Below are 26,482 nucleotides of genomic sequence, written 5' to 3'. Positions count from 1 at the left end.
AAGAAATAAAGTTACCAATTGAGATAAATTACTAGTGTTTTTCTTTGACTCTATTGGATTTTATCCAGCTGAAAAGTGACTTATAAGTTATGCACATTTATAAACCTTCATAAGTAAAATACAAAATATCTCTTAAATCGTGTGCTCTTCCTGTGGGGCTCAGTCAGTAACCTCTGCATAGTATGATTTCTTTCGCCCTGCCGCCCAAGTGGCAATACTTAACTGTGGGCCTCTGCCCTTGTTTCTATCAGTCTGGGTGGCAAGTGAACACAAACCCACGCCTAGCCAGCCATGACGTATCAGAGACCTACAGGAACCATTTGCGCGCGCATGAACTGTAAAACTTGGAGTATTTCATCATAGGCAAAAGATGAACATGAGCTGTACTTGTACATTTAACGAAGGTATGGGGCTGAAAGCCAAACACCTAACCCAGAGTAGTAGTTGTAGAGACCTAATCCAGAAGATCCCAGCTATATAGATTACATAAACAGCTTTGTCACGTCTTCTGCTTGCTGGCCTACTGTCTACAACAACAATCTTAAGAATATTGGTGATGAGGAGAAACTGAAATGCTATTATGGTACATAAATACCACAGTAAAAGACAGAAGTATAATCACTGCCAGTTTCATTTTGGTCATAAGTGGCTGTATGCATCACTGTATCAGTCAAGTACATTCTCGTCTCTCTTTGGACTTTTTTATAAGACACATCAAAGCAATAAGCAGTGAAGCCCTGGAACAGAGAATATATGTCATAACAACTACTAGCATACAAGAGAAGAAATTAACTTATTAGGACAAAAACACAACCATTTGAAAAACTGAAGCTAAGAGTTCATGGTGGGTTGGGGTTTTTTAAGTTAAGAAAACATGCAATAAAACCAAAAGTGTCAGTTATGAATAAAAATCTAGACAGCACTCATTAAAAACTAAAAATTTTACATTTACAGCAGCTAAAATTGCCTCCCTATTTCCAATTCTAAGTATAGGAAATACTACTGTAAAAATAACTACTACAGCCATGCAGACACCCACATTTTCAACTACACATGTGACACTGAAGTTAAATTACATGAAAATTTCATGTATAATTCACCTGACATACTTTGAGAATTCTAAAGATAAAAGTGATGTTAAGATCATTTTACATCCAAGTATGCCTGTATCGATTTTGTGTATTTAATACTAGCCTCGTGCTTTCCCCACACTTCAGAGCCGTGTTTCCTAGCCTCCAACTAAACTACAAGTAGGAACGCATACAGCCAGGACAACATTCCTTGGTTCTCATTGCCTAAAATTTGGCCTCATTACAACATATAAAGATCGAAGGTAGCACTTTCAAAATTCCCAAAACATTTTAGCTTTTAAGACTCTCCTTCAGACCCAAGGTCAGAAACACATCTCACTGGAAGTCAGTGAAACAGCCTTCAACGACCCAACTTTTTATAAAACATTGGCCCTACAAGTTTTTAATCAAATTTGGCATTTCTGAAAGTTTTACCCCCAGCCTAGAATTTTTTCTTCTGGCTTATCTTCCTATAAAAACAATCAAAAGGACAGCTTTTATTGAACAAATATGTCAAAAAGACAATAATAGTAACTATGGGAGTTCAGGTTGTTTATATGATAAATTAGTTTGCCTTTATTGTAAAATAAACAGTTCATTGTGTGTTTAGAATTGTGTTGTGTACCACTTTGGCACCATTTTCAGGTATTACCGTACCGGTGATGATATAACTGATCAAACACAGACCCTTATCAGAGGTAATATTCTAATGACAACTAATCATCAGGACACTTTAGCCTTGTGACAGCTCACTGCTACGATAAGCAAGAGAGCTGGCTCTTGAATAGCCCGTTCACGATGCTTACCTTTCCACCTCAACTGCCGAACGAGTGAAGTGTTGTCTACCTGAGATTTAGTGTCATCGTGCAAAATCACAAGTTGACATAAAGTATAAGCATAGTGTACCACAACGAGATCAGCAAAATGGTTTGGCAGATACAACATCACATCACTGAGATCATCACTGAGTTTCTTCTCCTGTATCTTTGTGGTGCTTACAACTAAACTCTCTCCACTCCATTATTTTCTTTTAATTTGCCAAAGAGATCGCAAAAACACCACCCTCCCTCTTGCAGATGAGACGTATTCTCACCTCTCAGTCATGAAATGACGTGTGCCCAGTACAGGGGAAAAAGAAAGGAGGCTAAGTGAGTGGACTTTTTGAAGTACATTATGGTTAAAACAACTTTTTAATTAAGAGTACCGGGTGGGGAGATGCTGGGGAGCAGTCCCTTCTAACAGAGGCTGAGCTACGTCTGCTCCTTTCAAGCTCCATCGCTTTGCTTAAGGTTGATACCAAGGCTTTGGAAGACAGATAAAGTGCAAGAAAGCAAAGTCTCTTCTCCACAGAAATAGTCCTTCATTTCTTCTTTTGATCTTAAGTGTTAGCCAAAGTTTAGGGTCTTTGAAAAGTGCTCTGAAAAACCCTGAAATCCCTATTGACAAGGTGAGCTTTGAAGACATTGAGTAAACAATCTCATTTTAACAATGAACTCTCACACTGCTTCAGAATAATTTCTAGTTTGTTTCTGAGTAAAAAAGAAAAGTGTGATTATATAAAGGTGCACACAGGAATCTGAAATACAAAGGCAGGTCAGACCCAAGGCATACCTGGTAAAGACATCCACCAGGATGGAGAGCTCAGGATCAGCATGACCCAAACCAGCTTGCCCAGCACAGCCCCATTCCTTCTGCCCCACACTGCCATAACTGATGTTCATGGCCAGCCTACTCTTACCAGGACAGCACAGCTGAATACTGTCTGCTACACACAGAATATTTTAGATAGGCTAACAACGTGCCATTTTAAGGAAAATCAACATTCTAATACACTTTCTCAGCCTTGTACAAACCCAATACTTTTATCTAAACAGCTTCCCCCATTACCAAGCGGGCCAGATATTTTTAGTTACAAAGACCCAGTTTCCAGCAAAATTAAACTGTTTGGGCCGAAATTTTCCTTTCCTATAAACATAAACTTTACTTTTCACAAACAAATGAATTGAAGAATACACACTGTAAAATCCTGGTGGCCTTTCCTTTGGGAAGCTTTAGAACACGCTTGCTTTGGATCAGGAACTGGCAGCATGTCAACGTTTGTTTGTTGGGAACATGTCTGCTTTTTGTATTTTATTTTCCCCTCAGAATTTTCCCAGATCTCTCTACCTGCTAGAAAATAAAAATTGTGAAGACACACCTTGTAAAAATAAATTTCAAACCATAAATTCTCCAAGTTTACGCTGACAGGGCTTGTCTTGCCACTGCAACTAAAAAAACACTGTTAGGTTATACAGGGTCTCTCTGCTCCTCAACTGAAGTACCACAGAGAATTGCAGGATAAAATTAATTATTTTGCCCTCATATCAGGGCTGGAACAGCATCCAGTTAGTGCAACTTGTTCATATACTTCATAAAGAGAAAACAAAACATCAAATAGCTTGCCAGTTTAAAGAGCGCTTTCTGTTTGAGGGAAGGGAGAGGTGAGAAGGGATGTTTATGTAAATGAGGCAGAGAAACTACAGAGAAAAAAAGATGCAAGCACATAATTAAAATCTGTATCATAATGCCTACATACAACGTACCAACTGAGATTACAGGACCAAGTTTGATTCTAGCGTCAAACTTTTCAGCGTTACATTTTACAATTTAATAACATTCTTTTAAAAGATGCTTTTCATGTGTAATCTCTATTATAGCACAATGGGCCCAAGATGATTTTTTCAAACAAAGATGGACTTTTATGAAACAATGAGTGGAAACTTTCTTTAAACTCCCATCCCAGCTGTTTGATGTGATCCAGGCAGTTGAACATCTGAAACCACGTCGTTTCATACAAGCTTGCACAACACCAGAAGTCCTTCTGCGTGTTATGTGCTGGGGTTTATGAGAGCTACGTGGCCAGGTGTTAAACACTGAGAGTCACAGTTGGGTTTGACCTTAGTAAATGTTGTAATTTTAAGGTGACATATGTCGGAAGATACTTACTTCTGTATTCAGAGGTAGTATGAAAACAAGGGACATGGTCCCCTGTTATGAGGAAGGTAATTATTCCCCAAGCAGTTCTACCTGTGTTTTGTTTTACCAATAAAATTGAGAGTTTTGACTTGGTAAGAAAGAATTTTCTTCAGAAAGAGGAAAAGATGCATCTTTATTAAATCAAAACAGATTCAGACACTTGTCATTCTCCTAAACTGCAGATGGTTATGAGGCCTAAGACAAGAAACTTAAGCAGGGCTTAGCAATTTTAAATTTTTTTTTTTAAAGGCTCTGGCTGTCTCACATGTCAGACAGGCATGTGTATTATGCACATCCAGCAGGGGACAAAGATCAGAAATTTAAAGGAGCTGTTTGTGATTTTGGATGGGATGTGGCACACAGATGAAAGAGCAAACATTTTTCCCCTTGGTTTAATGCTAGCTCTAGATTCCTAAATTAAGCCCAGCAGGAAACAAACATCCACCACAGATTTCAAAAGATATCTCACATCTTTGTATTAAAACGTGTTATTTTAAGAGTCCCAAATGCTGCATGTCTGATTTTTATTAAGTCCAGAGCCAACATAGGAAGTGTTATTTGATTTATTTTAAAGGAACGCAGAAAATATTAGTGGACAATGGGATGTAAATTGCAAGAAGCCAAACGAAAATTGTGGACGAGGAGATACTGGGCCTGATGCTACTATCTATAAGAATACTAAGGCCACAGGCTTCAAAAAATTACTGTGATGACCTTGAGAGCTCACTCAGACTAAGGACCATCCAGTGAGTGGATTTTCCTGGGGGGTGGAAGGAGGACAGTCTCAATTTTTCTTTTCCAAATGGACAGGGGAGATGTTTCTGATACACACTTCTGATTCCTTCTACACCAAAGAGCTACAATATTCTACTCCCATGGAGGGCAAGATCAGGCATCACCCTACACGTTCCTCACACGTTTCATGTGTGAGTCTTGGTGGAAAGGACAAGATTTCTACATCTATATACAAATGCAGTTAAAATGTCCAACCCCCAAAATTACTTTCTTCTAAGACTCCATCTTTCTTCATACAAAATGTAAAAGTACCAGCATAAGACATGAGCCTATCTCAATCACAATACACTGAGCTTTTATTTTGGAGGTTGCAGATATATATATTTGTTTGTTTGTTTGTTTGTTTCCAACTGACTTTGATGGTGTTTTGGGATTAAAAGAAGGAGCAGGCAGTTCCCATGAGATGAAAGACATAACTGCAAAGGACACTCACTTAGAAGATTTAAAAAAAAAAAAAAAAAAAAAAAAAAAAACCAACCACACCAACCAAAAATAACCCCACTCTTGGAGTCTGAGATGCTGTTATGTATTTATTTAAAGAAACACTCCCTTGAAAGGACTTAGACTCTGATATTTTATATAAGTTTCTGCTTTTATCAACTGTAGCTGGAAATAAAATGAGGTTTTTTTAATTGACAAGCTATTGAAAATTCTAACAATACTTTCCCAAGTATGCTAGAATTATTACAGACAGAAAGAATAGCTTCAAGTTCTTCTGTAAGCAGTGCCAGTAATAAAACCTAAGTTTCATTCTAATATATGGCCAATTCAAATTCCCAGCAACCCTTCTCCCAGTGACATCATTTCGAAAATGTCCCCCCACATCCCTCCCCACCACCTAACTGCCGGCTGGGCACAGAGGCAGCCCCTACTATGGTAAATCCTGAGCCATGGTTGAAGAAGTTCAGCCAAGTTCTCAGGTCAAACAAAGCAGAGACATGGTAGGCACCCACATCTCTCAGAAAGGACTAACTGATCTTCCTTCTCCAGCCAGTCCCTTATCTCATAACATTTTTAGTGCTTCCACCTCCAGCCCTGCCCATCCCTCCTGTAATTAGATAAGACAAGGAAAGGTTACTGGGGGAAGAGATGAGGCAGGGGGCGGGGAGGGGAAGGAACAAAAAAAAAAAAAACCAAAACGGAAAAGTCATGTTTTCTTTGGGATGTAGGCTAAAGAAGGAGTGCAGAAGTACTTTTGACAGCATGCATAATTCTGCGTGCCTGAATGAGCCTTCTCACACTCGTGGGTCAACCAAGCACAAGGAGAAAGGAGACCTTTAGTTTCTGTTCCTGACACTACTTCTGCATGCAGTGCAAGACAAGTTGATTTATGTTTCCGTTCATGAAGGCCTAAAATAAGCACATAGTAGCTTACATACATCTTTAACATTGCTGCCAAGATTAATTCATTAGTTATAACATGCTTTGAGATCCCTGGGTAAAAAGTGCAAAGAACTAAGTCAGACCCTGACTGGCATCAGAAGACAGAGGTGCATGCACTGCTTCAGGTACCTAAACTTCACTGCCTTCTGCCTCCGAGCTTCAAATCTCATCATAAATTGTTTCAAATACCTCCAAACTTTTGGCTCCACCTTTTGAAATCCACCTTTGGCTGTGAGATGGATGAAGTATTAGATTCACTATGAACTCAGATTAAAAATTATGCAGGACCCTAACAAAATGCTGACAGAGACAGAAGCAAATACCATTTAACATCCAAAACTCTTCTCTTGTAGAAGGCCAGTGACACTGCACTTACGATGCCCTGGATGTATCAACCTCCAGGCATAATAATTTGCCCATCTTTGCAAAAGATAAGTTCATCATTTGCAAGTTTTCTATCTGCTATAGAATAATAAGGATTACATGCTCTAAAGTAAAAAACATAAAAGGTGTGTTTACTGTTCTTTGCCAGCTTTGGAATCTAGGAAAAAAAGTCTCCTCCTTTCATTACATTTGTCAGCTTGCTAATGTACTTATGGTTCATATTTCTTTACAACCCTAAAATGCAGATTTATCCTTTTATATCGGATCCTGTATTTGCTTCCAATCACTCAGCTATTCTGCAGGGGTTTTCATCAAAATTTGCCCTCATATTCTGAAGTACCAGCATTTTGTTAAATTGTTCCAAGAGCGTCAAATACAGGATTGCTTTTCAAACATGAATTGGTTTTGTTTTTAAACACAGGTGTGCCACAACTGCTATTTATCATACTTAGTAGTGGTATTGTACCATCATGGGCTGCGGTTGTCTCTTGGACATGTTTGTGCTCAGTGGTCTTGCACGTAAATTGTGAAGCCAAAGAGGGGAAAAGCAGGGGGACAGGAGCCACAAAAGAAGAAAAACAAACTGGTCTTCTGAGTTTTGTGAGGTCTTGTACAACAGTGATTCCCAATTCACAAATTTCACACAAATACACAACGTTCTTAAAAGCACATCAACAACTGAGTATGTGGTCGTTCCAGATTGTTTTAAATATGCATGCAGCTTACATCAATACTTATCTAAATAGAAAGGATACCTTACACCAGAAATAAATAGGACATATTTACAAACTTCATTGGGAATGCTGGTAATTTCATAAGGGGTAGTAGTCTCAAGAAAAAGCTAAGAATCTCAGTCTGCCCCCAAAGGTGACTGATATGCTTGGCCCAAAGACAGGACAGCATGGTTAGACTTCAGGATTCCTGAAAAATTAGACCCTAAGGGACTTTCTGCCAATTACAGAGGCCTCCCTAAATGCCTTGATACTGGTCATGATCTCTCAATGAACAGCTTTATGGAAGCACCCAATGGATGTCAGTGACCACTGAAATCACATTTTGGACTCGTCACCACTGTAATGACTAACCACATCTTGTTAAACATGTATATTCCAAACCTGGAAAAAGATTTTTACTGGAAATAAACAGAAAGCTGAGATGACACACGCTTTTGCTAAATTAAACTAACAGCGCAGCACTTAGGTGGTTTTATAATACAAAATTCATCCTTAGGGACTGATAAACAGACTGAAGACTGCTCACTTCAAGAGAAAAAGATGAAGCCCTCATTTAAACTATAAATCACCATTCTGCAAAAGCTACTTCAAGAACAGGTAAAAGGTTTAAAAAATGTCAAATGTAAATCACAACTGTTTTCATGGAAATGCTGCTTTATCTTTAATGCTGCACTGTCAATAGCTGTCTTGTCCCTGGAAGCAGTGAAATGCAAGAAGTTCAGTATAATTACCTCAGTGTATTCAGTATTTTAAATTGATCAAATTACATGAATTGATTTTTAAAGATTCAGCTTAGGGAAGTAGGGAGGGGATGCCTGGGAAAAAAACATCAGTTCCATCTGCAGAGCAGAATTGATTATATGTTATGGATGGCTTATGCCCTAGGACTATAAAAAATGGTAGGTGACTTTGGTTACTAGAGGAGCTATCAGTCAGCCTGAATTATTGAGATATTTTTGTGTAGTGTAGCTTCAAACATCTCCCTTGGTTTTCTTTTTCACCCTCAAAATGTAAACATTCAGAGCTATCAACTGAAGGAAGGTCACAAGGTTGAACACAGGAACAAGCTATTCCAGTACCTGCGATTCCATCAAAACCAACCCTTATCTTGCAGCTGGTACGCAGGGGAAAGTTTAACTCTCCTCTTCCATTAGCTTCTCTTACGATCATTTTGTATCAAGACATAAAATCCAAATGAAAAAACTATATCCAGAGACGGTGTTATATCCTTCATCTGATGCTTGAGCACCAACAATGAAAAGATTCACTGGGTGGCAGGAAACAATGAAAATACAATTCAGGAAGAGAATAGGATTCCCAAATACTATCACCTCATTGTAAGGGAAGACCTATAGACTTAAAATTAGACAGTTTAAAAAGCCTAAATCTCTTTATATTTGTTCCAAAACATACATCATAACTAGTATTAAAGGTCACTGGCAGTAAGAAAAAAATAAATGAAAAAGAAACTATTTTATCTTTGTTATCCTTTGCAATCGTAGACTAACGTACAATCCCTTAGGACGCAACCACGCTTCTTCCACAGGATCCCATTCCCTTTCAATACTCTGAATGAAGTGATAATTGAACCAGTGATCATTATTTGGCCTTACTCTTACTATTCAGTATGAAGTCCCATGTCTTGTTTACTGTGTACTATTCAGAGCCCGATTTGAACAATGAATTATTCATTTGCTTGTGGGTTTTCCTACAGTGCTCATCACAACAACATCTGAATGCATTACAAACATTAAGTGATTCATTTTCACATCATCTTTGTGCGATGAAGTGAATGATATCATTGTATGCACATTACAGAAGGGGGGGCATGACACAGGGATATTAAAGCATCTGTTAACTCCAAGTGCACAAACAGAGGCTTGCAGGGCCAAGTTTCTTCAAAATACTTACATTTGTCGCACCATTTGAGTCAGGGTCGGTAGCACACGTGGATCATGCCCACAGGTCTCAGAGCAGGCCCCTAGGAAATGAGGAATACAATCACGATCCCCTGATCACATGAAAACATTCTGCTTTTAAACTGTATTGCACATAAGATGTGAAGAGACAAAGATGGTGCCAGTGGAAGGAGAGAAATTCTCCAAACAAAGTAACATTACAAAGGTGTAAAAGAAATTAAGCCACAAAACCACAGACACAACAGCAGAGACACCGAAGCCCAGTAGGGATTTGTGCCCTACGGCTTTCAGAGAAAGTCACGTTTCAGAGAACATCCATCCTTTATTGGGTGCAGGGGGAAACACAGTGACAAAGGCTGAGGAAAAGGCTGAGGTACATCCTGCCTTCTTTGCCTCAGTCCTTAGTAGTAAGACCAGTTGTTTTCGGGGTACCCAGCCCCCTGAACTGGAAGACATGGACAGGAGCAGGGTGAAGCCCCCATAACCCAAGGGGCAATGGCCAGCAACCTGCTGCACCACTGAGAAACACACCAGGCTGTGGGTCTGGGTGGGATCCACCCGAGGGACTGAGGGAGCTGGTGGGTGCTCGCCGAGCTCCACCATTTCTCAGCAGCCTGGCTCACCAGGGAGGTCCCGGCTGACTGGAGGTTCAGGAATGCAATGCCCATCTGCAAGAAGGGCAGGAGGAGGATCTGGGGAACTGCAGACATATCAGTCTGACCTGGGTGCTGGGGAAGGTTATGGAGTAGCTCTCCCTAAGTGTCATTATGCAGCACATGCGGGGCAACCGGATGATTCAGCATGGATTTATGAAAGGCAGGTCCTGCCTGACTAACCTGATTTCCCTCTACGACAGTGACCCAATTAGTGGATGAAGGAAAGACTGTGAATCTTCTTTACCTAGACTTCAGTAAAGCCTTCAACACAGTTTCCCAGAGCATTCTCTTTGAGAAACTGGGTGCTCATGGCTTGGACGGGTATACTCTTCACTGGGTAAAGCATTGGGTAGATGGCAGGACCCAAACAGTTAAATGGGGTTAAATCCAGTTGGTGCCAGTCACAAGTGGTGCTCCCTGGGGCTCAGTGCTGAGGCCCACCTGCGAGCACCCTCCAGCACTCTCCATGAGCCGCAGGTGGCCCCAGCTGGGGCAGTGTTGATGTGTTGGGGGCAGGAGGCTCTGCGGGGGCTGGGCAGGCCGGGCCCAGGGGCCGAGGCCAGCGGTATGGGGTCCCCAGGAGCCCTGGGCTCAGCTCTGGGCCCCTCGCTGCCAGAGGGACGCTGAGGGGCTGGAGCGTGTCCAGAGCCGGGCAGGGGCTGGGGCAGAGGCTGAGGGGGGAGGCAGCCTGGAGAGGAGGGGGCTCGGGGGGGCCCTGATGGCTCCCTACAGCTGCCTGACAGGGGGCTGTGGGCAGGGGGTCGGTCTCTGCTCCCAGGGAAGGAGCGACAGGAGCAGAGGGAACGGCCTCGAGCTGCGCCAGGGCAGGGTTAGGGTGGGGGTGAGGGGACATTTCTTCCCTGGGAGGGTGGTCAGGCACCGGCACAGGCTGCCCGGGGAGGGGGCACCCGCACTGGGGGCGTTTAAAAAATGCGTTGATGCGGCACTTGGGGACAGGGTTTAGTGGTGGCCTTGGTAGTGCTGGCTTAACAGTTGGACTCTATTATCTTAAAGTTTTTTTCCAACCTAAATGATGCTAGGATTTGCTGTCTCCACCACTAGTACACCACTAAGGTTTCTTGGTTTATGTCTCTCATCTTTCTTCAGCTAGGTGAGCTGGGGCAGTGAAAAGGAGAAGAAATAATACCACATGCTCAGTTCACACTTCAATCCAAGCGGGAAAGATCCCAGAAGCTCAGGACGGGCAGAACAGAAAGCAACAGTAGGTGGCTAAAGTTGGAGCAAGCTGCAAGGACCTCCTCACTACAGAGCCAGGAGTATGCCAAGAGAGCATACCATCAGAGATCAAAAAAGACTTTGGACTGTGTTCATTTAAGCAGTGGGGACCACCTTTCATCTTTCCCTGTTAAATGTAATTCACTCAAACAAATCCGACCTCATTTAAAAATAATTTAAAACTTTTACATGCTGGTTGTATATATTTATACAGTTTCTAGTACAACAGCTTCTTCCACAGTTTGATTCTTTCCCCAGTGTCTAAACCTGGCAAAATTGTACACGAGACCGCCTGGCATCTTACCTAGCCTTCCAAAACATGGCTACACTTACTCAGGGTTTACCTTTCTCCACTACAAGTGAAAACAGCTCCAAACTGTGTTAAACTTTCCTAAGAGGCAGGTACGGAGACAGAGCTGCTGTGGTGGAAAAAAAAACTTTCAGCATTACAGTACTACAAAAATAAAGGAGTTTCTGCTTCCATTCCAATATCCACAGTATTTCCATGAGAACTACAGCTGGATATAGCCTCACCATATGCAAGGCAGCACACATGTTGTGTTCAGCAGCTGTAACCAAACAGGCTGCTCATTAAAGTCCAATGCTGATCTGTTTTTCAGAAGTGACCCAAAATCTGTTCCCAGTTCTGCAAAAGGTCTCTTACAGACTGTGAGCACATTAGTGGAAGATGCCTTCCTCCATGCCTTCAAAAACCTGATGCAGTTACTTCAACCCAATTCAAATCATACAGCAAGGACAGGTGGGTCCATCCTATACTCAGGATTGCAGTGCCTTTCATTCCATGACCAGTTCTTCCTGGCTTTCCAGGCAGCCTGGGAAAGCCCCCTCTGAATTCACTAATCCCCCTGTGTTGGTTGCAAACCCAGACAGCTCCTCCAGTCTTTGCAGGACTCCCCATATTCTTCACCCAGGAAAAGGGGGTTCATCATTAACAGCAGCCGTACACTGAAGCTGACTTTCTTTCTTCCTCATTCCCAAGGTGCTACCACACCAGAAACAGGCTACTTTGGGTTTGTGGATCTCTGAGGAAGACTCTTGAAACTGCCCGGAGTGTTTGTCGTGCAGCTGACAGTACCAGTGAATGCAGGTACAAGATAAACCCAAACCGAGCGCTGGCTGAAGGTGTTTCCCCCGTGGCTAGGCAGGATGCCTGGAAGGAGAGGCTGTAAGGAACCGAGCAGGGAGACACATAAGCCAGTATCCTGGCATTTATCTGTTATCATTTGTCCGACTCCGATGTTTCAAATTCTATCAGTCACTGGTTTTAAAGAGGCTGGGTTTAAATCACTAGCCACTGTTGAGCTTACAGGCCAGCCGTTAGATCCCACTGATCCCAAAACTGCTGGAGAAGAGTCATACCTACATGGTCCTTTCTGCTCAGGACATCGGCTCCCATCGAAGTCTTAATTCATATCACTCATAGTAGCTGTGTCTTCATATATAATGTTCTACCCACTTTCTTCTCGTTACATATTACACAAAACTAAAACACGCCTTGGTTTGAGTAGATAAAAAAGAAAAAGAATATTTGCTTGGGGACATAAACTTATCTCAAGAATTCAGCTCAGCCTGATTTTAATATAACACACAAGCCTGACACAAGATTCAGGCTTGTTAGGAGACTGTGAGTATATTTCAGACGCTACTTGCTTTTTACGTTTGACTGTTTCAGCAGCAGAGTAAAATTGACATGCATTACCTGGGAGCAAAATCAGGAAGAAACCCAGGTCTGAGCATCTCCCACCCAGAAGAACAATGTGGAAACTAAAGCAGCAAAAATGAGTTGAGGGTTTTATGATAAGACTGAGCTCTCAAAGACTAAAGCCTGTGCTTAAGCTTGAGCAAGAAGAGAAAGGTGAAGCCATTCTAGACTCAGAGTGTAAGCTGGTAACACAAGGTCACCAGCAGGTAGCTTTAAGTGGAACAGACAAGAGCATAGATAAAAAGCACGTTAGTGAATACCAGTTCCACTGCAGCTGTCTATGAAACACCAACCAGTTTAGTACATTCACACAGAAAACGTGTAGCACAGGCATTTGATAGCTACAAGTCATGTAGAATTTGCTGACATTTCTGCTGAAATCTGCATTTGTTGTTAATTTATGACCACCTCTGTCACAACATTTGTACACGATTGCTTGAAAAAAGTCAAATATCTAGTATGCTGGGATAATTTGTAATTTTGTAAATACTAAGGATAGTTCATTGTTCTACTATGCATCAGTATTCAGCATTTAAAAAATCATTTTCTAATGCAGCCTTCCCCTGACAGTAGCATTTATTCCAGTTAAAACATACACAGTGTATATATATATTTTTCCCCCCCTTCAATACCAGTTTTATATGCCTATATTGTTTAGTCTATGGTTTGTGTTATACCATTATACAACAAAATTAGCTTGTGTTTAGTGGATTAACTAGAGAACCTAGGAATAAAAAGTAAGGCTTGGTGGGATGGGGTTTGGAGCAACCTGGTCTCATGGAAGGTGTCCCTGCATACAGCAGTGGGGGGTGGAACCAGATGATCTTTAAAGTCCCTTCAAACTGAAACCATTCTGTGATTCTGAGAAAAAAGGACCTGATCTTTGTATCTACTTCAATTCAAAATCAATATTTGGAAAAAAGATAACATTAGAAAATGTATTGTCTACTTTTTAATTTAAACCAATCCATAAGAAAACAATCTCTATACTTGGCTATTAACTGAGAAAATGTTATAGGCAGTTAAAATATTTTAAGTAATACCCCATGATTTTTAATACACTACTTAGAAAACTCTTACATAACATTATGTAAATATATATTTTAAGTGTTACTAAGTTTGAACATGGTAATTCTGAAGCTGTGTTTTAACGAGAAGCACAGGTCCCGTGGCTGTTACAGTCTGAGCGTGCTATGGAAACTTCACTCTTCCCCTTCTCCTCGTCAGCTGCCAGGTGATCGCCCTAATGGCTCCCTCGGGCTGGGTTCAAGGAGCAACATCAACACACTATAGGAGAAGCTGCAAAATTTTGATACCTCCTTTTGTAGCCTATTTCCCTTAGGCCAAACTGCAGAGCTTTCACATGAAGGGGCCGGGAATAAAAAGGAGACTTTTAGAAGTACTTCTGCCTTGCACAACCAATAAAATGAATTGCCAATGTCCCACAACAGAGAAAAGCACCTCCCTGTCCCATCACAAGTTGCAAGACTGTGGCCCTACTGAGTAAGCCCCCGGAGGAAAAATCTTTTCATCACTGTGAAGGTGCAGTAACACTGTTCATGCACAAACGTTCAAGCTAATTCAGCCAACAAAACAGGAAGGAGAATGGTCTGAATACCTTGCATTTTTAAAAAATAGATTTATGGATTTATTTTTTGTAAAACTTCTGTCTCCTGAGGCTTCAAATTAAATTCAACTTTATTGTCAACCTTCCCCCCCTAAAAAAAAAAAAAAAAAAAAAAAGTCAAACTGTAAGTGCTCAAAAGAAACTGAGTTTTGTAACACGGAGCAACACAATTTCACAGAATTCTTCCTCTGCAAGAGCAAAGATCACAAATACCACCCAATCTCTAGAGACTGCAGTCCTAGACTGAGGCTGTATTAACTGCTTCTGCAAAATACTCACTTCATATTTTAAATTAAATTTTAAAGAAAGCCAGCCAGTGACTGATTAGAAAGAAGCTGGAAATGTGCCATGTACTGTATTCAAAACACCTTGAAACAAACTGCACTACTGTCTATATTTGGAAACCATAAAAACATTGCAAAACTAAAACCATATACATGCAAAATATACGTTCAGCCTTCATTGTTTTCAAAGGAAACAAGTACAGATAAACTACAAGGATAACATATGGTTCAGATAAGAATATGGTTTACATCTGTTCCTGGTTAATTAGTTCAAACTTTACTCACAGTGGAGTTTCGAAGATGCAAGAACACGAGTTCAATAAATGAGCCATATTTTAGAATGCTGAACAGACCTACAAATCCCCAAATCCAGCTGGTAGGTCTTTCAGCCTTGCAGAAGCACCTTTCGTGATTGGAGCACTTCCCAGGGGATTAGGCATGAACAACACTGTCCTGTTGGGAAGCTGGGTCCCTACCCCAGTTCTCACCAGTGTGCTCTTATCTCAAGGCAGTCACCTACACACAGAGTCTCAGTTCTGTCACCAAGAAAACACACTCCATGGCACAGACTTGCTTAAGCAACTCGTATAAACACAGCCAGGAAGATAAGACTAACTTTATTTTTTGACCTAGCCTTTATCTACTCCCAGTAGTCCCAATGAGCTTCATGTACATACCTTTCAAAATCAGCAAGCAGAATTTTCCCGAAGTAGTCTTCCCACTTTCAGTTTAATGTAAAATAGTGTTAAAAAAAAAAAGTCCATCCATTTTAGCATCATTATGAAGGCAAAATACAGTAAAACTGTGTTAAAGTAAACTTTCAAAATGGTTGTGTGTCCTAACTTTGGCAACTGCTTTCTATTTTGGCTAAAAAGTTAAAGCTAACATTAATGCACCATCAGCAAAGGACTTGCTTGCTACCCAGGCACAGACAGGATTAGCCTCTGCTAAGGATTGTTATAGGGCCATAACTGCATCTCCACAACTTCATTTTCCTTTTTCAGCATATGTAACATAATAGTTATAAAATAGCAGTAATACAGAACCAAAATGATGTATCATCGTGATCACCTGTGCTGAAGGCATCTCCTTACATCTCATTCATACATGTCTCAATTTTAAAAAGAGGAAAGTTGATTGTTACAGATACTTCATAGAAACAGCCAGAATTTAATTTTTTTAGTGATCTTGGTGTTCTTCAGAGATGCTAATTTTCAAGCATGCTATTTAACACTAAGAAAATCTTCTATCAGCTATGGCAGTCTGTATTGATCAGTGCTGAAAAAAACAGATGGGAAAAACACAAGTTCCCACTACTTCCAATAGCATTCTGGAGAGCTGGCTATGGGACTCTACATTTTATTGATCTCCTTCTACAAAAGTACCACATCTACATTTCAGAATTGTATTGGGGATTAACTGTAGAAGGTTTCAGAAAAAAAATCCAACACCTGAAATCTAACAAGAAAAAAAAATGAGTCAGTCAAGAATGACTGATTCTATTCCTAGTTTTTCCATGGACTCAATACATGCTTCTTGGAAAGGTATTTTAGCTCCATTTCTTATTTTATTTGCTTTCAGCTTCTTTCTTTCTTTCTTTTTAAATACTCTGTTTTGGATTAGTGATTCATAGCAACACCAATGCCCTCCTCTTAAGGAGGAAGCTACTTTCCTCCCACAACTTTCCCTCACGAAGTCTCCCAGTTGACTTATGAAATCCTGTTAAAGTAGGAGGTCACTTAAATAAGTCATAAATCAATAGGAAAAAGATCAGCTTCTTTCCTACACAGGTGTCACTTCTATTTATTTTGAGTGCAAAACCCAGCGATCACAGGTTCAGAATATTTATATTGCAACCTGATCCTCATGGTCCGTTGACAAGTGATATTTCTTTGTTAAACAGAGCAAAAACCCTTATGGACCCATCAGATCTTGACAGTTTTATAGGACTCCTAGCAAGAGTTTCCAGCAATAAGACATACCTGGCCTTGTAGTCGTGTGTCCCTCAATGCAAGGTGATGTGAACTCGCCTTTGTGCTAGGCTTCAGTGATGCTCTGAGCCTCCTGAGGTCAGATAATTCTGAGCCCTCTGGTCTTCAAGAGCTTTCCAGGCATACCTGAATCACCTGTAAAAGGGAAAGAGAAAATGCAGATGAAAGCAACCACTTACCTAACTCAGCGACAAGGATGCCACGCTGCACCTTAGCTGAGGAGAAGCATCACTAACTCCTAATACCTCAGCGAGTGCCCTCTTACCAGACTTTATTGTGCCGTATTCATAGATGATGAAGGCTCCACAGTGTGAGCAATAGCATGTCACAGGAACAGAGGACAAATTCACTGGGAAAAGCAACCCAAAAGTACATGTGTCCCAGGGCTGAGCAGGAACGATGAGGCACCAGGTCACAGATGTGCCTGCCACACTGTCAGATACGCAGCCTGATGAGCAGGGAGAGGGGAGGAACGCAGAGTTCCAGACAGGTGTATCTATAAACCCCTTAATGCTTCTTGTTACTGCTTCAGTCAAGAGCAAGCAAGATATTTGCCTCATGGTGTTTGATATCTCTTAACAGAAATAATTTATCATTTGCACAACTGAGTTACTTCTTCCCCTTCTTCCTGCTGCCTCCTGCCCAGCAAATCTGATTGTACCAACCCTATAATACATAAACTATCTCACTAGAAGGGCACATATCTATAAGGATGCAATATTTATTTAAAAGTCTTGGCAGTAAAATTCAAAGAAAAATGGTAAGGAGAACACTGGCAATTGAGCAGCATTTGCTTAAAAAAAAAATAATCAAAAATCAGCCCCTTTCCTTTGAAGATAACTTTGTTGGTAACAGAAGACTCCATGACAGTCTGGGTACCAGAAAGGTCCTCCTTGCTGTTCTTTGCAGCTTTGGTGCCTACAGCAGGGCTACAAGAGACCCACGCCAGCAAGTTCTGCTCTCCTCACACTTGTAAGTGCTTTACAGACTCAGGATGGAGGTGATGCAGTAACAGAACGGTTTCCTTTCCACACAGAAAGTGAAAAGGCACACCAAGTAATCAAGAGCATATCATAAGTATACCAACAAAGAGATGAATAAAATAATAATTCTGATCACTGGTACTGGAATTTTCACTCTCATCTCAAAACAATCTATTTCTGCCAAAATCTTTCTGAATCTGAATGGTACTTGCTGAAGTACCATTAACATGCTTTCACACAGTAGCATAGGAAATTAATCCTAGCTGGTCTGCATGGAAATCTTTAAAATATGCACATATTTATCAGTCTCGTCCTACATGCATAAATCTACCTTTACAATTTCTGGAAAACACTGATAAACGCTGCTTAGGAGACAAGAAATGTGCAAAGAAAGGAAAGGAATGAATTTACATGGGAATTTACTGTATCTGCAGGTCATACAAATGAACCCAATTTTTTCCCACAATTAAATCTATGGTGTTTATCGCGACAATCAGTTTATTTTAAGACTGTCAACCCAATATATAAATTTCCTTTTGTGCTTGAAATGCCTTTATCAGATAAGATAGCTTTTGTTTAAACTGCTATTTTCAGCCTTTGCTTTGGGGTTTTTCAATATACACAGTGAAGTAACTTGAGATTTCCTACCCTGTTTTAAAATGTGTTTCTTCTGTCTGTTTGTATTTTGTAATTTCCTGTCAAATAACCTCACCATAACTAACTTTCCTTGCTCCAACCTACTACTATTCTTTTTTTTAAAGCCATTCCCACTTCCTGGGGATGGTAATAAAACACTGATTACATTCGGCTGTTATCTGCCTTTTCTTCCCCTCCTTCCCCCCTCTCTCACTCCCTTTGTCAAAGCCAGCACTCAGGTTTCAGCTCTTCATGGACTGAGAAAGGCACATAACGGGGAAAGGAAGCAAATCAGACTGCAGGAATCCAGATTCATTAGAGTTTATTGGGTCGATCAGCAGCTGGACCAGAGCCAGACAATTAGGTTGTGCGGTCCCTGAAGGCTGGACACACCGCTTGCTTTCCAGAGCCAAGCGAACCCCGTAGCAGCCACTATAACACCAGCACATGTCGGCACTATGCCCTGCTGTCTGCCGTGGCCGTGGGGGTGGAAAGAGGGAAAGGAAAGCAACAATGTGCTGCTGCTTCACATCGGTTACAACTGCAAAAAGTTTGCTTGGCCAATTTATTTTTCATTAAGCATGAAGCTGCTGGTTTTGTTTTTTTCCAACTGAATTCTCCAATTGCTAATTCCTACCAAAAAAAAAAACCAAAACCCACCAAACCCCAGTTTGCTGATGTATCACCATACAGAACCTATAGACTATTTAGCTATATTCATCTGAGATTCTTTAACCTCTTCCATTTGTCTTCAACTGCATGTTTCTGCTTCAGCCAAGCTTAGTCCCTGTTTGCCCCTTTATCTTCTCACTCCGTCCTCCCTTTCCAACATCGACAAGATGACAGCCCCACCTATCCCAGCAGTTACTCAGTTACTCCTTTCCTCCTTTCCCTTATCTACGAGCTTGTTGCAAGCGTAGGCTGAAGCCAACCCACTCGCTTCCTCTCCTCCAACTGAACACTGGATCCCATCCAGCCCTGCTTCCGCTGTTTCTCTTTGAATGAAAGTGCTCTCGCCAGGGTCATTCATGATCTCTTCCTGGGCAAATCTCAAGGATCTTCTTCTATCCCCCTCCTGCTTGGCCCTTCTGGTTCTTTTGATACTGTTGACCATCACCATCGCTCTGACATCTCATCCTCATGGAGGTTTCAGAGCAGCCTCTGGTTTTCTTGTGAATGATCATTCTCTCTTCTGGGCAGCCCACCACATCGATGGGTGCTTCTGAAAGCGCTGCCACTGGCACACTGCTGCTCTGCTCAGTTCAGCAGTTGGGTGAGCTCTTTAGGTCACGACTTGAGCACCCACCTCCACACTGATGGTTCAGACACCATTTCAAGATTGCCAAAGGATGTTGAGGTGATCTGACACGAGGGCAAGGGGAGGAATGTGTGGTAAGGGACAGGAGATGGGTACAGGCCAGGAGCCTTAAATCAGACCGAGCAGGTCATGAAACCATGTTGTCTGACACATCTTTTCCCCTTCTAAGCCACCTACTCTGCACTTACACACATGCTTCATTTTACCTTCCAAATTTTCAAGTTTTACAGTTTGTCACCTACATAAATTAATTTGCCCTAACACTAAACGCCTTCCCTACAAAACTTCCTCCTCTCTCTACAACCAATACCAACGTTGGGATTTCAATGCTTACAACAGCACGTTCAAAGTCACTTGTGACTTTCCTTCTCTCCTCCCGAGTATCAAGCCCAACCACTCCCTTTCAGCCCCTTTCTTCCAGTCTCAGCAGCTTAAATCTCTCACTCTGTACTTTATCCTAACCAGCCTCACAACATTCTCCCCTTGAGTGTCCCAAAAATGCCACAGCCTTCTGCCAGAGCACAAAAGGCACAACTGCTGAACTCATCTCCCCCTTCTCTGTTCAATCAGAAAAACTCCAAATAAACCCTTGACTTAGTTTCCTAACATGGCATCACACACTTAAAGTTCTTTTCACACCCTCTTTAAGTTTTTTCTAAGGTCTATATATTTTAAACCTTCCTGAATTGACCTAACAACCCTCAATAACCACAGCACCCAGAGGTGTGACAACACAAAATTACTTCTGCTCCGGGTAGCTGACACAATTAAGCACAAAACATAGACAGACAGTGGGTGCTGAAGGATTTGCTAAAAATCCTTGCAGTCATACCTTCAATTTAGGAATTAGGGGGTACAAGGTTAGCTACTTCCATGCAATTCAGGAGTACTGCGATACTGAAGCTTTGCTTCCACCGCATTCAGATTTTTCTCTCCTGACGGTCACCATGAAGGTTTCTTTGAGGTGATGTGTGATGGGTGTGCTGTGGTGGTTGGGGGGTTTTTTGTTGGTTGGTTGGTTGGGTTTGGTTTTTTGTTTGGGTTTCTTTGTTTGTGTGTTTTTTTACACTGAGGCTACATCTAACTTAATCCCTGCACAAGCAGCACCACTACAAAATAGCCCTCCTGCTGTTTGGAACTTTTTTATATGGCTTAACATCCTTTTTCTCTGTGTCTAAACATTCCTTGCTAGCTTCCATTCAGCCTGAATTCTGGCATTTCTGTCAGCCTTTCCCCGATAACTTTTTCTCCTCCCTTGGGACACCAAATCCAGGCTGCTGGAGTACTTGTAAAAACTTCCAGTTTCTGCACTGTTCAGGCCCCTGAGCTCTCCAGTGCAGCTGGCTTGCTTTGCTAGTGGTTTGACAGACTCAGGTTTGCTGTCTTGCAAACGCAATTTTTAATTAAGGGCATACTTCTCATCCTCCCGTCATTTCAACTAAATCAATTCCTGATCACTTGGATCTGAAGTTATTTCTCATGTTTAGATCATCTATGATCTCACCATTGGCTGCTAAAACCAGAACAGATACTCTAGTACTCACTATGTCCTTTCCTGTTGTGTGTCAGCTGGTTGGGTTTTGGTTGTTTTGTGTATGTGTGTTTTGGTCTGTTTTGGTTCTTTTTTAATGATCTTTCACATAATTAACACTCATGGACAGCCTACTACCTTCTTTTTTCTGTTCTTCCTGAACACAACAACTAAATACTACTTTATCAGCAAGATTAGATGCATAGCAGAATAATATTCTTCCCTACATTTGTCTTCACTGGTTTTTTAGATTCCTCTATCCTATAGACCTGGTACTGAAGTACAAACCTTTTTCTTGTTTCTAACTGGCCCACAACCAATTGCCTTGTCAGGTTATAGGCACAAACCTTTTAACTGTCCTGTTTGTCCAATTAATGTCCCTATCATTTCTATCCCTCCCTTTTTTCTTGCTGTCCTTCCATTATCCATTATTCCATCTTCTCCCTTTTCCACTTCCTACAGACTAAAGCCAGGCATTAATATTGTATGAGCATCTTCAGACCTTTTCCCATCATTTCCTGACATATTTAACTGCTGTAACAGACTCAGTATCAAAGGCTACTACCCCACACAGTGATGTAGACCATCCCTTAAGAAATATTCTATTTTATCAAATAGATCCCAGTAGAAACACAGCCCAAGCTTTCATTCCATCTGCCCGCCTCACCTATGGGCCTTCTCTAGGGACTGAACGAATTCTGATCACCAGCATCCAAATTTTCTGCAGATATCATGGCAAAAGTAGAACTGGGGAGAGACCTGCATATCCTGATGGATTTCTCCTATGAAAGAGCACAAACACTGAAGCACCACTTTAAAACACCGAATCCGGGAGGGAGGCAGGCAGGCGTCAGGGGCCAAGGGAGAGCACGAGTCAGTCTCCAAAGACTGTACGAATTACAGCTAGAGGTGGACTGCTAAGAGCTTTAAAAATAAAGTTTATTTTTGTTTAAGGTAGTGGAAAGTAAAGGGAAATCTAAAGAGAAAAGTATAAAGTTAAAGGTGATGTGATCAGAAGACCTCTTGTAAGAGCACTCTAAAGGGATACTAACAGAACAAGGGAGCACATGCCAAAACAAGGAAAATAACATGGCAGAGAGAGAATCATAAGGTGACACGAGTCTGGGCAAAAGCTTTAGCAGTACATACGGATGAGAAATGCCTTTTCTTCCGAAGTTCACAAATATCCAAAAACACCAGACAACTTTTTGCAAGAGAAGCTAAAAGAAAAGTCAAACTGAAGGTGATATTGGACAGAATTCTGATCTGTAACATAAGTGTAGAAAAAATAGCACCACCACCACTGGGAAAAAACTTAGATTTTCCTCAGGCAGGACTCAAGTACAAACATAGCTGAGTGATCAGAACAGAAGGTACAGAGAATAAAGGGAAACCTGCAGAATTATTCCTACTCTGAAAGCCATACGTAGAATATCCTCCCAGATGTACAGAGCATTAAAAGGAAACAAAAAATTGTCATAAAAGTGTACGGAAAACATGCCTGCTTTAAAAAATAAAAGGCATGGTGACTGCTGAAGATGACTAATAGATTCTCAGTGGTCCTTAAATATTGAATGACATATTCATATATCCACTTATATGATTATTTCCCCCCACCAAAACCGACCTTGCCTAGCACGCCACAGCTTTTGCTGACACCCTGTGTAACAGACCTGGCCATCTGAAACCTCCTTGAAGCCACTCCTGCCGTGCTACAATTCAACGGAGTTATACTGACTTGTCTATACAGTGCATAGACTTCGCTTCCACTGCATCCCAGTACCCGTGGACATCTGTCCTACTGAGTTCCCTACAGGGGGACACAGCTGCTAAATATTTCTTATATTTATGATTGGAAACTGTTTGTGTAATACCAGTTAGGATTATATTTACCAACAGAATAAACACGCAGAAGGATTCAGTACTTGCACTATGTAAAAGCACGATGCATCACAGCAGAGACGCCGGCTCAGTGCCTAAGAAGACAGACTAGATAATTTTACCTTCTTTCTAACAAGGGAACCACTCTATTTCCCAGTAGAGTAAGTCTACAAGGTCTAAATAAGTTCCCCCAAAAAAGCTGTAGATTATTTCAAATCCCCAGCTGTCAGCCAGTAGCCTGGATAATGGAAATCCAGCCTTGCCTGGCTTCCTGCACACTTCCTTGCAGGAATTCCTTGCAGGCTTCGAAGTACTGGTTTCTCTCTTATTTCCCTACACTCACTATGATGTCCTTTCTCCTATCTTCAAAAAAAAATATTTTTTTTTCACTTCGTCTGCAGGAGTTGACACAAGGGATTAACACTACCAGAGACTTTGCGTATGACCTCTTCTTTTATGGGCACCGTTTGTCACAGGGGTTCATTAGACTTGTGTTTCCTAAACTTACTTCAGTCAAGGAATGAACTTTTGAGATGGATGAACACTCACAGCATAGCTGCTTTAAACAAAACCACCTCAGTTTGTAAATAAGAAGTGATTAGAGAAATTCGCTGCAGAAATCAGTCACGTTAATCAGCTGGTTATATCAGATTGATGTGCAGCCACTAGAGCTCTCTAAACAATTTTGTTAAGCTTTAACAAAAATGTGAAGGAATATGCTGCAAAAATGGTTCAGCTGTAAATGGACAGAACATGCTTCTTTTAGGAGGAGAGTTAAGTTCCAAGATTATTATTTTATTCAGATTTTGCCAGAAAAAATGGCCCAAAAAGAGCAATTTAGAGTTACAGCACTCCTTTCGGCAAGTTCATACCAGGGTGTGAACAACGGCCAGTGGCAGGACACAGAGTGTTTATTCAAAGGCAGATCATAACTGGGACTCATGGAGGGAGGCTGATGCTATGTCAATGTACAAAGCAAAATGAATCATCAGAAAGCCGCTGATGATTTCCTCCAGCATTGCTTTCCTCTCTGTGTTACCACCAATTTTTTTGGCAGCCAAAATCACTGTGGAATTGCAGAGCAGGATGGTTCAAAACCTGCAGTGGTGGCCACACACACTTAAAAATAATGAACCTGAACATAAAATACTCTCCCTCCCCCCAAAACTAACTGAAAAGTAACAGTTAAAATAGATATATTCTTCCTTTTTATTTTGCTTCCTCTTTTTTTAGTTTGAAGAAGCATTTGCTTCATATTCCCAGGTTTTTCTCCACAACCACCAAAAATAGAAATCTGACTTAAGAGGTGAGGAGCAAAAGAAAAGAAACTCAACAAGCAGTTTTTATCAGTTGTTTTCTGCCAAGAGCTACAGTTTTCAGAAGAACACCAAAGTAGACACTGATAATATCGTGCTTATGTCAATCATAATACATCTCATAATACCTGGAAGCTCTGAAGTCAACACTTTCAGAAGAAAGCCTTACAAGAACAATCTTGGGCTATCTTCAACTTAATTTTGCCCACACTAAACACAAATTCCTCCTTTCTGTAGCTAATAAAGACCTTCTGTTTCAGATGCAGGATGCTAGATGCAAGGCGAGAGATTCTAAAGCAGGATACACATGTTATCAGATGCAGGGGATTTAGATAAATTCAAGGAACCGTCTTCTATTTTTCATTATATACACCTACTTCTAATAGTTTTCAGCCCTCGTTTACAGTGACAGACCAAAATTAAGCTTGGAGTCATCTCTTACTGAAGTCTGATACATGTTTTAGAGTTACAAACTAGGTGTGCGATAAACTCCCCTCTGCTAGAATAGCATCGCTCAGTTATACTCAACAGGGACATTTGTTTAAGCAACAAAAGAACCTGGTGTCAATCCCTCTTGCTGGGTAAGCTGCACTTGATCTGTACAGCCAATGAATAATAAATCAATGCAAATTACACCACTTTATCACTAACAACCATTTTCTGGTCAGCTACACCACAGACTACAGTCTCTCCCACAGGAGACAAATAACCCCCAGTGACTTAAAATAGGAGTTATTTATAGCCTGCAGGGGTACAATTGGGCTCTAGCATATAATTTGCACCACTGTTTATATTTGCAGTGAATTTGGCCTTGAAATCTTTGACTACAATGAAGGCACAAGCTGCTTTCATCATTAGTGCATGTCTCTGTAAATTATTTTAATTGATATTTGAATATTTAGCTGTTATGCAGCTCCCCATGCCCCACAAGATGTGCCTTATGCTTGACGACTGGGTCACTCATACCCTGTTTCTTAACCACCTTCCTGGGTAACAATTTTTGATAGAGATCACAACTGTCTTATGGTACAAACTATCCAAGATAAAATCAAGCTCCACATTGGTACTGCAGACATCTTGAGCGGGGAAGGTTTATAACTCACTCTCTATTAGCCCAGTATAAAGCCATTCCTCTTTCGAAAGATGGATGGGTTTAGCCCCTCAGAGGTGCCAGGTAGTCATGGATCTGGAGAAAGAGGCCTCGAGGGCACATTGCGGCCGGTCAGGGCCCCACCTTTTCCCAAAAAGATGGATGCTTTTTGCCTAGCATTGTTTTCATGAGCACCAATCTGGAACTCATCACTGAGCAGTAGAGGAAAATATGGCAAACCAAAGCTAACTTCACCTATTTGAAAGACTTACAAGAGCATAATACAAGATGCTGCTATAACATCATGCAAACCATCCACAGTTTTCTCACCCACGACAGTTCAGCCCTGACATGCAAACTTCAATCTGAAAATTCTCTCCTCGTGTAAATATTAACGGACAGCTTTGATGACATGGCCAACCTTTACCAGCAGCAGTTCCCCACTGAATGCAGGGACCAACTGTCCGGACGCAAACCTGCACTGTGCAACGCTTTGGATGCCGTTCAGTGAATGAGCCTCACCCGGGTAATGGCACGTGAAATCTTGTGAATGTTTGAGCCATGCTGAGGGCAACAAACACTGAGCAGCACCCCATGGTGAGAGCGTGCATGGAAAACACGTAGGAGGGAGGAAGGAGGGGGGTGAAGGACACCTGTGAGCTGCCTCTGAGCCTGGTAATACCCACCCCCCAGCTCTCCTGCTGCAGGAAACCCCAGCCAGGCTGGTCAGGGAGCCCAGCCCCCCCGGCGGTGCCGCCGGGTCCTTATGGCTGCGGTGAGAGGGCAAGTATGGCAGCCACCGAGAGTCTGCCCGAGAGTCTGCCCGCCGTCCCCCGCAGCACTCCCAATTAAGCTGACCTCAGCTGCTGCGGGGTCTGAGGTTATCGGGGCACAGATCTCTGCAAATAAA

The 26,482-nt window shown here is 41.5% G+C and overlaps 1 long non-coding RNA gene across 3 annotated transcripts in view; it reads right to left on the bottom strand.

Annotated features, from left to right (window-relative positions):
* LOC119145254 overlaps positions 1-26,482 on the bottom strand; it is a 270,979-nt gene that overhangs the window by 97,981 nt on the left and 146,516 nt on the right. For all 3 annotated transcript variants that reach the window (XR_005103367.1, XR_005103369.1, XR_005103368.1), the window contains 2 exons: positions 16,809-16,952; positions 9,293-9,362 (listed from right to left, as the gene is read on the bottom strand). This is a non-coding gene — a long non-coding RNA (uncharacterized LOC119145254). The remainder of the gene's footprint in view (positions 1-9,292; positions 9,363-16,808; positions 16,953-26,482) is intronic.

This window comes from Falco rusticolus, chromosome 3 (genome assembly GCF_015220075.1).
Source record: "Falco rusticolus isolate bFalRus1 chromosome 3, bFalRus1.pri, whole genome shotgun sequence".
NCBI lineage: Eukaryota > Metazoa > Chordata > Aves > Falconiformes > Falconidae > Falco > Falco rusticolus.
Note: the sequence above shows the minus strand (reverse complement) of the source record. Positions and strands in the feature narration are given on the sequence as shown.